The following is a 14095-nucleotide window of genomic DNA, read 5'->3' as shown; positions in this document are numbered from 1 at the left end:
GTGACTAGGACTTCACAGTATCCTAGCTCCATTGTCCCAGAATCAGGGCTAAGCTTTCCCCCTAGCTCTTGCTAGAACAATTCTAAGGGCGGATTGTGATAGACCCTCCTTGGTTCACCTTTCATTCCCTGGGGCCATTCAGTCAGGAGCTGTGTTTGACCTCACAAAGAGCACATAGAATGAGAAAGGAAAAGAAAGGAAAATGTCAAAAAAAAAAAAAAAAAAGAAAGAAAAGAAAAGAAAAGAAAAGAGAAAGGAAAATGTCCTCTTTAAACTTCCATATATCCAAATCATGTCTCTTTCTAAAATACAGATGTAAAGTGTTTTTTTCTTTGTTTGAACACCAACTTTCACCATTGTAGCAAAGTGCATTCAGAATAGCACAAAACACTCTAAAGGACACAAATTCAGCAAAATACCCCTCATTTTTATTTGGGCATAATACTTAGGAATGTTCTCTGCTTCAATTAAAGATTGCATTTTGTGGGCCGCCTGGGTGGCTCAGCGGTTTAACGCCGCCTTCAGCCCAGGGCGTGATCCTGGAGTCCCAGGATCGAGTCCCACGTCGGGTTCCCTGCATGGAGCCTGCTTCTCCCTCTGCCTGTGTCTCTGCCTCTCTTTCTCTCCTTCTCTGTGTCTCTCATGAATAGATAATTAAAATCTTAAAAAAAAAAAGAGAGATTGCATTTTGCATGAAAAGATATCTAAAGGAATGTAGTTGTTGCCTTTGGTTCAGTTGCTCCAGTGTGTCTGGGCCAGCCAGCATCTTGGCAGTTCTTTCTCGTGGCTTTTTATTCATGGTTGCATCATGGCTGCCAATGATTTGGCCATCATGGCCTCATTTACAGCAGAACAAAGTCAGGAGGAAGGAGTTTTCCCAAAACCACCACCTGTACCCGTGCTAACCCCAACAGGTTTCTACTAACAGTCTATGGGCCAGAGATGAGTCACATGAAAACCCCTACCTGCAAGTGAGATGACTGAGAAAGTCAGGCTCTGTAGGAGTCATCAAGGGAAATGAGGTTAGCATTTGAGCTAGATAAGAAGCAAAGTGAGAACATGAGAGAGTTAAGAAGTGACAGTGAAAGGTAGATTACAGGTTCCAGTGAGGCAAAGGAACATCTGGAGTCAGGGTTCCAGACAGAGGAAACTAGAATGATAGGATGTGGTGAGCAGAGAGTAAAAAGCTCAAAATTGAGATTGTGTAGTTAGTTGAAGTTATTTGTAATGACAAGATGCAAGATAGGGACATAGGAGTCAGGGGCTAAGTGGAGGAGTGAATGGAGGGCAGAAAACAAACCAGTATGTACAGTCCCAGCAAGTACCTGCCACAAACCAGATGGTAGATAAACAAACAATAAGCTGACTGACTTTCCAGTCAATATTTATCTGCAAGCTTGATGTCTCTCCTGAAACAGAGACCTTCTTGTCAAACAGCCTTCTTCTTTTTGTTGTCCTGTAGGGGCCTATACATCAACATGGTCAAAGGTCAAACCATAATCCCTCAGTTTCGAGCACTCTATCCCTTCCTTATGTTCTTTGGTTAGCTAAGTGTATCCACTTACCTCAGCAAGAGATCTAGAAGTTGTCCTCCATGTCCTATCTTACCAGTTACAAGGTTTAATAATGGTAACCTACAATTGTCTTTTTATTGTTTCTTTACTTCTGCCAATACCTGAGTCAGACATGCATCATTTCTTATGAGGATTTTTGTAGTAGTCTTTAAAGTAATCTCCCTATATAGAAATATGATGTTTAACACTCTTTAAAAATTTTTCAAAAATCTCAAAAGTAACATATTTAGCCCCAATCTGTGAATGTAGAGAAAAATGTACAAAGTATCATCTCTTTCTCCTGTCAACACTGTGAATAAGTTGGTATCCATCTTTCACATCTTTCACATGGTCAACAACACAATTAGTCATTTATAGGATCATTTTTACTGATATTTTTACAAATGGGATAGATCCATATACCCTGTATGCTAATTTAAAGGTTCCTAAAGCCAATAACTAACACACTAAAGTATCTCAGTAATCTGTACATTACACTTTGATTATTTTGCTATTTGTGCTTATTCTAGTAGTTAGTTTGTTATAATCACATACTTAATTCCCTGTTAGATTCTCAGCACTATGAGGATAGAATCCAGGGCTGTCATGTTCACTGATTTATTCCTACTAACTAAAGCAAGGTCTAGTGTCAATTGAAACTTTTTGAGTAAACACATGGTTAGTTAAATAGCAATAGCACATAAGGTGTCACTAAAACAAGAGATGAAATTTATTGAGAATGCGTTATAAGGACAAATGGACTTATAACGGACAAGGACTATGTGCTTACATGCATTATTTCTTTTACTACTCAAAAGGATGTAGGTACTATTGTTACTCTATAAATGAGAGAATTAAAGCTTAAAGAAATTGTTACTTCTCAGAGGTCATGGCTACTAGGGAAAGGATCTAGGACTTTAATCATGATCTGACTCCAAGCTTTTAATGATTATGGAGCTAACAAGTGAATTATTGTTATAAAACTATAAATTGGGATGCCTGGGTGGCTCAGCGGTTTAGCTCCTGCCTTCAGCTTCTCCCTCTGCCTGTGTCTCTGCCTCTCTCTGTGTGTGTCTCTCATGAATAAATAAATAAAATCTATTTTTAAACTATAAATTTATAAAATAAAATATAAAAATATTTAAAAATTTATTCAAAATACACATTATTACATCTTATTAGTTTCTTTTTTGTAGTTTTCAGCTTTTTTATTAGATTGGCATGTAATATATAACTCTTAGGTTTATGACATAATGATATGACCTTGGTATATGCTGTAAAATGATCACAAGTCTAATTAACATCCGTCATCATACAGTTACAATTTTTTTCTTATGATGAGAACTTTTCTCCTAGTAACATTCAAACATGCAATATAAAATTATTAACTATATTTACTCTGCAGTACATTACATAAATATACACATATGTAAAACAATTTCTTTACCCACTTATCCATTAATGGACACTTAGGTTGTTTCCATGTCTTGGCTATTATAAATAGTGTTGCAGTGAACATAGAGGTGCACATATCTTTTTGAGTTAGTGTTTTTATTTTCTTCAGATAAATACCCAGAAGCAGCATTGCTGGATCATATGGTAGTTATAGCTTTAAGTTTTTGAAGAACCTCCCCATATTGTTTTCCATACTGGCTGTGTGAATTTATATTCCCACCAACAGAGCACAAGTGTTCCTTTTTTTCCACATCCTCACCAATACTTGTTAATTCTTGTCTTTTTGATAACAGCCATTCTGCCAGATGTAAAGTAGTATTTCACTGTGGTTTTGATTTACATTTCCCTGATGATCAGTGATGTTGAGCATCTGTTCATGTACCTGTTGGCCATCTGCATGTCTTCTTTGGGAAAATGCCTATTCAGATCCTCTGCCCATTTTTAAATCAGATTTGGAGGTTGTTGTTTTTTTTAATATTGAGTTGAATGAACTTTTTATATATTTTGGATATTAGTCCCTTATCAGATATATGATTTGCAAGTATCTTCTTGCATTTAGTAGGTTGCCTTTTTTATTTTGTTGATGGTTTCCTTTGCTGTATGGAAGTGTTTTAGTTTGACATAGCCCCACATTTCATTTTTATTAGAGCTTCTTTAAGAGGGCATTTTATTGAGCACAGGGTGGAGTCACAGAGAGCAGCTCAGCATCTCTCATTCCTGCAACTTCTATTTTCTGCTATGGCCTATAGGGAGTAACCTTTACTAATAAACTCTTCATACTTATGAAGATTGTAAATGAGTATATGGATTGTTTCTTTTTTGGGACAGAGCTTTAAATAATTGGACAACTTTTTAAAAATCTGGTCAACAGATCAAATAACTAGTCTTAATATTTTGCTACAGTAAACCCTATTTTCAAGACCAAGTGTATTCTATTAAGTGCATTTTGCTTTAAGGTTGAAGCAGCCATGACAAAGTATATAAAAGATTTCTTAAATATTACACAAATAAAAGCTCCCTTTTTTTCCTGTATGAATTAATATGAAGGGTATTTTGTTTTCTTGGCAGTTTGAAGTTAGTGTTAGAGAGTTTTGGATCTCCTGGCATCATTTCTTACAAACAATAAATGATTTCTAATGAGATTGGGTATGTAGGGATGTGTAATGTTGTATTAGAGACTTTTTTGCAAATTAATATAGAAAAAGATGGAAAATGAGGAATTTGGGCGTGGGATTTGGAATTTTGAAAACAGGGATTAAGTGGAAATTGTATTGTTTCTCTGTATGATGTGTAATACAAATCTGTGCAGCAGCGTTAAAATGGCAGATCTGACTTCTAGCCTTTGACAGTAAAAGATCTGCTACAATAAGTCTGACCCTTGATCATGTCTGGGAACTTGGATTTTGGAATGTTAGGGGTCTCCCCATCCCTAGAATTGTTAAAAGTGACTCACTCTGCCTAAACTGTGCAAACAATATGGTTTATCCCAAACACCTGTTTTCCTTCTGGGAGTCTGGAATCCATGTGCCAGGGAGAGGATGCCTACAGGACCAGCCTCCAAAAACCTGGGCACTGAGTTTCAAACAAGCTTCCTCAGTTGGCAACAGCCACCAAAGAGTTGTCACAACTTATTGCTGGGGGAATTAAGTGCAGCCTATGTGACTCTCTTTGAAACTTACACCTGGTTTCCCCTAGACTTCGTCCCATGTGTCTTTTCCTTCGCTGATTGTGCTTTGTGTCATTTTTAGTAATAAGTCATAGCTATGACTATGAGTATATGTTGTCTTATGAGTTCTCCTAGCAAATCACCAAATGTAGGGGTGATCTTGGAGAACTTCAACACAGCACCTTACTCACTATTACTAAAAATCTTCAGTGTATCACTCATCTATTGAGTTTTTCCTATGTGCCCAAGAATTTCTTAAACATTGGGAATATAATAATGAATAAGGTATGATCTCTATTAAGAATCCTATGGTTCAGTGGCATGATTCTCACCCAAGATTGATTTTTGTCTCCCAGGAGACATTTCATGTCTGAAGACATTTTTGATGGTCACCATTGGAACAGTTCTCCTGGCATCAATTGAATAGAAATCAGGTATATTGCTAAACATCCTACAATATGAACAAGACAGTTCCCCCACAAACCTCCAAAAACCATCCAATCCAAAATATCAATAGTGCCAAGGATGAAAAACCCTAATCTAGTGGAAGAAACAGACACAAAAATACATAATTTTAATAGGATGTGAAAACTGTTCATTGACCTCCTGTCTTCCAGGGATTTTGCCCACTCCCTTACGTTAGCAACTCACTCCCACAACCGGGGCCCTCCACCTAACACCTTTGCACTTTCTTTTACTCTCTTGTGGACTCTGATGAGGTTAAACTTCATAGTCAATTCACAATAGCCATTCCCTTTCATACCCCCTACTTCCCCTTAACTGGCTCCCTCTGTAGGCCCCTCTTGACCAAACAGTACTACTAACCTGAGTTTATGCCTACTCCAGACCACAATGCAGTTGACCTGGACTAATTTTACTTTAAATTCATAGTCACTGACCATCACGTGTGCCCTGCATGCTGTGCTGCCATCACATTTCTCCAGAATCTTCCTTCTCTCACCCATTTCATACCTTGCTCTCTCTCTTCAAATGCTCTGCACTTGCTGTCTTTTCTTTTTTTCTCAGGTTGCTCACCCTGTTTGCAGTTTCACTGAGAAAATAAAGGCAATCAGAAGAAAACTTGCACAAACTCTCATTGCCAAAGCCACTGGCTTCTATGCAACTGGCACACATTGTCTGCCTTCTTCCTGTGACAAAGGATGAACTTTGTTTATCAACCATCTAGCAACCTCTCTCACTTGCTGAAGGAAATCAGAACTCCAGCACCTCTCTTTTCTCCCACATGGCTGTTTCCCTCTCTATTGAATCGTCCCTACTGGCATCAAAATATACTTCTTTCCCCATCATAAAAAAACTTCCTCTCCTGACCCCACCTTTTCCTCTCATCACTGTCCCATTTCTCTCCCCTCACATCAAAACTCCTTAGAATAGTTGATTATATTTACTGCTTTAAATTCCCCTTCTATTCTTTCCTGGACCAATTAAGGTTTTTACTATTTTTCCAAATCTGTTCTTACATCCTGCCCTGGTACGTCATCTTTCAGAGTCAGATAGGGGTGGGGAGCCCAGGGCACTTCCTGCACCCCAACATGTGTGGAAGCCCTCAGCTTCTCTGTTAACCCAAATCCCCTCCTCTTGTTTCTTTCATGGATTGCATAGTCCACTCTCAATGATCTGAATCATGACTTCACTTTACCTCTTCCTCCTAATCACTTTGTTCTCTTAGTGGCTATAAGCTCAATTCCAATGAAAAATGAACCAATTGGTGAATTCATATTTCTAGGCCAGGCTACATCATATACAGGCTACCAGGCCATAGGCTAGGTTATTTGGTTCAGGTATATATTGCCAGTCCAAACACTGATCATACCAAAAAATAGCCCATTATTGCTTCTCTGAGTTGGCAGTTGAGGGCAACTCAAGGCAACTTTATCAAAGAAGGAACACTGTGTGCATTGAAGACAATGAGATATAGTCAGTATAGTGGCACTTGGTAAATTTTCAATTATTCTCTCCCTCTCCAATGGCTTGGGTCACGTACTGTCTATTGTAATATGGTAATCTACATGTGTTACATGTGGCATCTCTTAAATTTAAGTGCCTATACTCAAAGACTACATCTTAGATATCTCTATCTTTCGGCCATTGACTGTGTGTCCTCAGTGTGATAAGTCTATATTAGGGCAGTATAAAAGAAACATTTACACTTAGGAGGACCTTGAATCTGAAGCATATTTTCCCAAGTCTCACCACGCTTCATTCCCTCCTCATGGCTGACCATCTTTGCCGCTGCTTCTGCTACCTACTTCTAGGTTCCCAAATTCTATTCTACACTATAAACTATAGTGACTTTCTTGTATTTACTGCTGTGTCCCCAGAACCTTGCTCCACAGCCAAGTCATCATGGGTGATTGGCAAATGTTGATTGAATAAATGGCAACTGAGCATTGGTCCAGGATCAGTTCCTTTGGCTTCATTTTTGTGGCTCTCTGGCAGGCCCTTTGGGATCCAATATTTTCTGCAGCTTCATTTATTGATCATATGCTTTTCTCTCCCTCATTCCATACCCTTTCCCCAAATCCATGGCAAGGTACAGTGCATTGAAAAGGGCCAGGATGCAATACATTTTTAGCATATTATCTTCCTGGAAATGTAACCCACCACCTTAAAGGCCTAATGCTATTAATACGTCTCCCTACGTTTCCTCAGTCCACCATTACCCTGCACAATAGAAAAGAAATAAGCAAAAAAAAAAAAAAAAAAAAGAGAGAGAGAAAGAAAAAAAAAAAAGAAAAGAAGCCCTTTAATAATAATGAGAATGCTACTACCAATAAAAAATAAGCACTACATTGAAGCTAAATTACACGTCTTTTACAGGACTGGGAAATTTTAATATGGTTCCATGCTTAAGTGCTTATTGTTTAGGGAGGGATTTTTGGTTTACATGGTCTCCAAATTATTTTTTTCTTCTTTACCATTAGCATTCCTATTTTGGCCATTTCACAGATCATTAACATCTCTACTAGAGAAGAGGAAATATAAATAGAAAGGAACTAAAATCCAAATTTATAAACTGAGTTGTTTGTCCATAACTCTAACAGTTAAAAAAAAAAAAAAAAAGATGAGCAAGAAAAAACTGTAGCGGGAGTAGGAATCTGAAATCAGTGATGAGAATGAAATGTGAAACCTATCCTATGGAATTCCTTTATAGTATTCATATGATAGGTCTTTTTTTTTTTTTTTTTTTTTTTTTTTTTTTTTGTAAAAAGGGCACATATCCTCAGCATGAGCATATACATGTGTGAGAGAGTCTGGTTTGGAAGTGTTGATGTGATGGGAATGAGCCAGAAGAGTGAATTATACACATGTTTGAGTTGAAGCTGCTCCTGGCAAGCTGCAAATTATGACACAGTCATTTAGAAGAGAGTCCATAATTGCTAGAGGAATTTCTGTGTTAATCATCAGGAGACAGATTCAATAATACAAAAATTAAAAAAAAATCAGTGCCAGCTTATATAATATTCTCCCTCCCTTCCCAAATCAATTATTGGCTCTTCTCTGTCAATGACGGAGAAATGATAGCAACTTAATTAGCTATTTTTCCACTGAAAAAAACCACAGTGTTGCAATTCAAATGCACCCATATAAGTTAACCAGGAGGTATGTGGCTACAATGTAGGTTTCTAAGAATCACAAAATCAACCTCTGAGTTCAAATAAAATGACAATTTAAAACATAATTTTAGCTCTTGAGAAAATTAAATCCTGTTTTAATATAAAACACTTTATTTTTGGCTCTGCAGTTGCTATATTAGACCAAAAATTCATGTCAAAGAAAGTCAGTAAAGATTTTCTCCAGGAGAGGTATTTTTTTAATAATTTTAAAATGGCTAATATTTTCTGTCAACCTGATTATCTAACTCTGTAAAATAATCCTATGAATTTTAAAACCACTATTCGAATCCCCACTCTTCACCAATAAAGTGGCAGTGATATAGATGAGAATATTTCTATAATTCTTTCTAATCATTATTTAAAACCTGGAAGCCTTAAGAAAAAAATGATTGATACCTATGACTTCATAAAACCATAGTATTTTTATATGAAGATAATACTTTCATATAAGCAAAAGTAAAAAAAACACTACAAACTGGAAGAAAATATTTTCAACATGTATGGTAGAGGGTAAATATCACTTTTGAAAGAAAGCTCTTAAAACCTGATTTAAAAAAAGATAGCCACTAAATATATGAAATGATTCCCAACCTCACCAATAATTCCAACTTAAACAAGAAGAAATTAATTTTACTTATAAGACAGGCCAAGATGGGGCACCTGGGTGGCTCAACCACTGTCTTTGGCTCAGGTTGCCAAAACCTGGGATCGAGTCCGGCATCAGGCTCCCTGCAAAGAGCCCGCTTCTCCCTCTGCCTATGTCTCTGCCTCTCCGTGTCTCTCATGAATGAATGAATGAATGAATGAATGAGTGAATGAATAAAATCTTTTTAAAAAGACAGGCCAATATCAACAATAATAACATCCGAAACTGATGTATGTAAGGGAAAATTAGCACAATCATACACTTTTGTGGAAGTATAAATCATTACATTTCAGCAAGCTTTTTAGCAGTATTTCTCAGAATCACAGCACACCATCACTTTGACACTGCAATGCACATAGTGAAGCGATCCTACGTTAATACAGAAACATGAAACATACAAACATGGTCCCCTTAATGGCATTTGTCATTGCAAAAAAATTAGAAACCACATAAAAATGTGTCAGTAGGAACTGATTAAATAAATCACCATAAAATCTTACAACAGTCATGTATCCATTGTGTAATTTCAAGAAAACCTTCAGGTATGGAAGGTCAGGAGAGTGAAGAAAGAGCAAAATTGCTTAACATGTTAACATTAAAAGTTAAGAATAAATTACAAAAAAAAAAAAAGAATAAATTACAAAAATGCGTGAAGTCAACCCCACTCCCACAGGCTGGGGCTGTTAACAGCTTGGCATACATCCTTTCAGAGACAGATCTGTGTATGTTTTGAAGCCATGGCCAGCTCTGCTCTTACTAAACCAAGTTACAGTTAAATATTAGTTTCTAAATCTCATAAGATACAGAAGTAAACAGTGCCAAAAGAATTACATGTCTCCGTCTACAGTATCCAAAAGAACTGAAATCCCAGCAGAGACATCAGGCATCATGTAGCTATGCTTGCTGGAGAAAAGAGTTTAATTTCTCTACTTCCTCCATGGCTTCTTACATATCTTGGACAATGCAAGCAATTGCAGCTTCTCTAAGCCCTCATATTTGTCTTCTAAACTTCCTGGTTTCACCTCATCTGTTATAGGTGATCTGTTTCCTTATTTTAGAGTAATAATGTTTTACCATTTCCATCATCTCTCCTTGCAGTGGCTCCTTTGTATTGGCAGCTCGACCCTTTCTTTTTTTTTTTTTTTTTTTTTTTTTTTTTAGAAGGGTAGATGTTTTATAGACATATAACAATATTTTACACCTTCATGTTCAACTATATTAAATAAATGCAAAGATCTCTTCCAATCATATCCAGATAATTTGATGAAAGTTTTGCTTCACACAGAGATCTCTAAAATCTGAAAAAAGCCTGTCATAGACGACCCTTTCTCTCTCTCTCTCTCTCTCTCTCTGTTTCTGTCTCTGTCTCTCTCTTTCTCTCTCTCTCAAATCCAAATGTTTTATTTAAATGATTTTAATTCAATAAACATTGAACAATGATTAGAATTGGAACAATTGCTATTAAGAGTGTTTAGACTCCTGGCTGACTTGCAAGTCCCATTTAAACCAATCAGCAGCTAGAATTAGTTCAATTTATTATTTTCTTTGGAGCTGATCTGTCTTCTTTCACTGCCTTGTAGACTTTCCTTACTTCCTTCTTCCTTCTCTTTGTTTACTGCTTCCTCCTTCCTTCTCTTTCCCTCCCTGCCATTCCTGCCCCTCCTCTCATCACCATCAGCCCTACTTCCTCTTTCCATAATGTTTCAGCCACGATATTTGTTAAAACAGAACCTGAAGGGTTGCTCTGGGAACTAAATCACAATGTATACCATGGCTTCTCCTATGGGCTTTAGCAAGAAAAGATCACGAGCACACTTGGTCCTCCTCTTCCTCCAGGCTACAGCCTACCCTGGGACAGGCAGGGAGCAAAGTCTCCACTGGAGGGGAAAACAAATCTTTTACTTGCATAACGTAGGCCAGTGTATGTTGCCTTCTGTATACAAGGACCTCTATGCTTTGATCATTATCTTCTATTATATTTTTTTGTGACATCCTGTTGCTCTCAGTTCTACCAACCTATCTCATTATCTGTAACTCCTTGCCCCCATGCACATTCACTTCTTCAGTCATCTGCATCTAATTGTTACCCTTACCTCATTTCTGCTTTCACCTGTTTCTTTGGTAACGTAATGGCAGCATGCGCAATGAAGACTCTCTTCAATTGGTCAAGAAATACTTCAAAGTTCTGTTTTAACATTCCTACTAACTACATAATTCTTTATTGCTTTCCAATAATGTGAAGAGATGAGATAGAATGGAAATAACATGACAAATGAACCTAAGCCCATGAAAGCTAACAAAGGTTTACTTGTTGGTTCTTGATATTTGGAAGTCAAAAATAGCAGGTCTGCTATTAAAACATTATACTTGTGAGTTTCCAAAAGGAACATAGGAGATGTTGTGAAGAGAGGTTATTTCAGCCCCTTAAAATATGAAATTTACTAAGAGAAACACCACAATCTTTCCTTGCCTTGTGGCTCTTTCTCATCCACTCTCTCATTCCATAAAAGATCTTTCTAATAATCTAATCTCTTCTTCAGAATCTCTAACCCTTACTGTGACATCCACCTACATATTTAGACTTCCCTGCTACTATTTTCCCATTGTGTATCTTAGTGACTCCTCAGTATTCTATGATATAATCCCCTTGTTGTTGATGCTATACCTTCCACCTAAAACCCCTTCCCCACCCCTCTGCTTGTCTCCTTACCTCTGCCAACTGTCTTGTTAGCTCTAGAGGCCTCGCTCTGTTAAGAGCCTAACTCCCCAGGCAAGCATAGGCACTCTTTTCTCTACTCCTCTTGTCCTCCGCTTCTTACTAGTGCTTCCATTATAGCTCTTATGCATATTACTACACATTTACACGCGCTCTTGTAAAACCTTTGCTTAGTATAGCCAGCTTACCACTACATTGTACTTTTTGGCATTCGGAAACTATACCTTTTGATGCCCATGACCTCCACATCTAAGATGGTACCTGGCATTTAGAAGGCACCTGTATCAGGGTGTGTTCTTGTTTATAGGCCACTAAAACTAATTATGGCTAAGTTGATCAGAAAAGAGATACACTGATAAAAAAAAATATTGGGTGGACTACGGACTTAAGAGGAAGGAAGAATAGAGAAATAGGCTCAGAACATAAGTAGGAACCAATGGATTCATGGCAGCAGAACCAAAACTAAAGCCATATTACAAGAAAGTCTAGCTACCTTGCTACCACTCGTACTAGGCTTCCACCCTTGTCAGATGTCACTGTGTGGTGCTACCACCACTGGACTTTTAATGCTTTCAAATTATTTCTAGTTCCTTACTTCACTGCCTCCATATTCAAAATTCTAAGTAGAAGCATCCAGAGCATAGTTCATGAGCCTATACCTTGACTTATAGGTAGTGTAATAGATATAGAGAAGTAGACTTCACACCTCACCAATCTATACAATGGAGAATCCCCCCAACAAGAAGGAAAATTATACATTAAGCAGCCACAAAAAAATTGCAAATGCCCATGAGAGTTACCAAGTATTATCACATTTACCACATTGTCACCATGTAAGGTGCATTTAATGATTTTGAGCCCAGCTTTAAGGATAATGAACTGATTTTTACTACCTTTGCTTATTATACAACTCTTCTATGGCTCAATTTTTTATTTGGAAAGTGTAGATAACAATGATATTAATTTTTATAACAGTTGTAACAAATTACTACAAACTTAGCAACATAAAACAACACAAATTTATTATCTCAAAGTTTGTAGGTCAAAAGTCCAGGTGGGCTTGGCTGGTTTTGGTGTTCCAGATCCCACAAGGGGCAGCAGGGCTGCATTCCTTTTTATAAGCTCCAGGGGAGAATCTATTTCCTTGTTTATACAGTGTATTAGCAGAATTCGGTTTCTTGTGGTTATAGGGCTAGGATCTCATTTCTTTGCCAACAGCTGAAGGCCACTCTCAACTTCAAGAGGTCTTGTGTATTCCTTGTCTTGTGTCCCCACCTCCTTCCTGAATCTTCAAAGCCAGTTTCTGCAAAGCAATTAATATTGGTTTTTTTTCTTTTTTGTTTTCTCCTCTTAATTAGTCATGATAACAGTAATAAAAGATAACATTTGAGGTCACTTACTCTTCGTCAAGCACTAAGATCAGAGTTTTACTAATGAATCCCCAGTAATCTTACTATACCACTTCTCAGCGGTGTGGGGGAACCTGCTCCTGTCAGTCTTATGGACAGAGCTAGCTTTGTGATTTGCAGGGCTTGGTGTAAAATGAAAAATGCAGGCACAGCATAGACAGGAGAGTCAATCTCCCCTATCCACAGGCCTGTATCCTAACTTGTGGCAGATGAACAACTCCAGAAGTAACACTCAGTAACTGGATGAGGAGAGGGTGAGAGGCCAGCAGAGTTGCCACTGAAAGAACGATGGCAAATCAGCCCAGGGCCGGGAAGACCAGTGCTTTGCCCTGCCCTGAAATGCTACATGTTGCACACCTCAAGCCACCATGTGGTTGGTCGTTCTCCTCAAGGAATCTCTGTATTAGAGGTCAATGTTGGCATATGGTTTTACAGGTTGGATATTGGGTGGTGGTTTAAAGAGAATAGTCTTAATAAGGGAGAACTCTCCCACAGAACCTCCATCCCTTATCACAATGGCTGCTTTGCTCATGTGCCTATGTTCTAGCCCTGGGGTAGCTGTTGACACTTTGTTGACATTAATCAGCCAAGTTATTTGAGCTACTTTGATTTAAGTGTCTTTTCTGTGGTAGCTACTCTGACAGACATTAATAATTAATTAATAACTAATTAATATGAAGGTTTTAAACTTTGTGCCCATTCCTATATATCCATCCAGATGCCTCGACCCTATACCTTTTGGTCTCTGGCCACCCAATCTTTCTCCTTATTAGTCATTGTGCACAGGTCCATATACCCTTTTATCCAAAGTATATGACCAGATGTACCACCCAAAGCTCTGCCTATTGGAGGGGCAGGGCATTCTCTCATCATTGTCTTTAATAGACACTCAGTATGGCTGTAGTGAATTTGCAGTTCATTTTGGGTATCAACATACCAAGCTGGCATTCATACACCAAGTTTGGGCTTTGTTTTCCTCAATCATCTTTTCGTAACTAAATTATAACTGAAATTG

The 14095-nt window shown here is 37.8% G+C and overlaps 1 long non-coding RNA gene across 1 annotated transcript in view; it reads right to left on the bottom strand.

Annotated features, from left to right (window-relative positions):
• Nucleotides 1-9168: 9168 nt before the first annotated feature.
• LOC140598580 (uncharacterized) overlaps nt 9169-14095 on the bottom strand; it is an 82758-nt gene continuing 77831 nt past the window's right edge. Inside the window, exons 2-3 of the long non-coding RNA XR_012001034.1 lie at nt 10279-12974; nt 9169-10084 (exon numbers count right to left, since the gene is read on the bottom strand). This is a non-coding gene — a long non-coding RNA (uncharacterized lncRNA). The remainder of the gene's footprint in view (nt 10085-10278; nt 12975-14095) is intronic.

The sequence above is a fragment of the Vulpes vulpes genome, chromosome 4 (assembly GCF_048418805.1).
Source record: "Vulpes vulpes isolate BD-2025 chromosome 4, VulVul3, whole genome shotgun sequence".
NCBI classification, from domain to species: Eukaryota; Metazoa; Chordata; class Mammalia; order Carnivora; family Canidae; genus Vulpes; species Vulpes vulpes.
The sequence above is the reverse complement of the archived record's forward strand: the minus strand, read 5'-3'. Positions and strand labels throughout refer to the sequence as shown.